The sequence below is a fragment of the Chenopodium album genome, chromosome 5 (assembly GCF_948465745.1).
Source record: "Chenopodium album chromosome 5, dcCheAlbu1.1, whole genome shotgun sequence".
Lineage (NCBI taxonomy): Eukaryota > Viridiplantae > Streptophyta > Magnoliopsida > Caryophyllales > Amaranthaceae > Chenopodium > Chenopodium album.
Window position 1 is genome coordinate 38,277,387 of NC_137838.1, and position 1,303 is coordinate 38,278,689.

Consider the following 1,303-nt stretch of genomic DNA (forward strand, 5'->3'; position numbering starts at 1 on the left):
ACATCAAATTAACCAGAAGATCAACCGAACCTTGAGACAAGTCCGTAGGCTTTATCAAGACGAGGGAAGAGGTTTTGGTGCTTTAGTTGATAGTGAGAGTGATTCTTACTCTTCAAGTTCACAAAGCGGATCTATGGCGGGACAAGAAGATGATGTTTTATTTTGTGAGTTCGGAAATCCGGAGGATTATGAGCTCATGGGAGGGATTTTGCTACCCCGTCACGGAAACCAACTTCTCAATCCATCCTCAATATACTAGAATGGTCCAATCAGAGCAATTTTCCTGAAGTGCAAGTGAGGACCTTATTGAACATTTGGACCGATTCCTTTGAGTTGTGCGCGATGATGCAAACCAATGAAGTGAGCCAAGACTACATTCGTATGCACCTTTTCCGGCAATCTCTCACCGGACGAGCAAAGAAATGGCTAAAGCGAGTAAAGCCTAACTCTCTCACAACATGGAGGGAGGTGGTAAAAGCGTTCTTGAAGCGATTTATCTCCGAGGAGAAGACCGCCGAAATGAGAAGGAAAATCGCATCATTTGAGCAAGAAGCCGATGAAAGTCTTGGTGAAGCTTGGGAGAGATTCAAAAAGTTTAGTGCAAGCGTGTCCCCACCATGAGTACAATCAAGGGTTGCTTATGCGGTTTTTTTACGACGGATTGGAGTCCATGTCAAGAGCCAATTTGGATGCGGGGGCGGGTGGTCAATTAATCAAAATCCCTCAAAATCAAGTTGAAGCCACAATATAAGAGGTAGCAAAGAATTACTCTTGGGGGGGGGGGGGGGGCGAAGAAGAAATGCTCAAAAGAAAGGTGGTATTTACGAATTGGAGAAAGTTGATCAATTGCAACATCAAATTGATCAACTAACAAAAGGGCTTTCCAAGTTGAACACGAGTGTTGATGAGTGACATTTATGTCACTCTTAGGGAGTAGTTTTAGAGTTATTTTCGTGTTTATTTCCCCTTATTTTCCCTTTTATTCTCTTATTTTCTTTTTAAAAAAGTTTCTAGTTTATTTCTTAGTTTTAGTATGTTTTAATTTAATTTCTTTATTTAATTGGTTTCTAGTTTATTTTCGTATTTTATTTGCTTTCGATTTATTTTATTTCGTTCCTTTTCTTTGTTACTTTCATAGTTTTTATTAGTTTTATATTTATTTTTTTATTTATTTGATTTTATTTACTTGTATAGTTTTATTTAATTTTTATTAGTTTAGTGTTATTTCTTTTATTTTCTATTTAATTTATTTTATTTTATTCTTTGTCCCAATCCCTTTCCTCGGTTTTGTGTGTAGGTGTTC

The 1,303-nt window shown here is 37.1% G+C and overlaps 1 non-coding gene across 1 annotated transcript; it reads right to left on the minus strand.

Annotated features, from left to right (window-relative positions):
- Nucleotides 1–516: 516 nt before the first annotated feature.
- On the minus strand, nucleotides 517–625 carry LOC145633561 (small nucleolar RNA R71). Its single transcript, XR_014112873.1, has one exon. It is a non-coding gene; the product is annotated as a small nucleolar RNA R71 (small nucleolar RNA).
- Nucleotides 626–1,303: the final 678 nt, after the last annotated feature.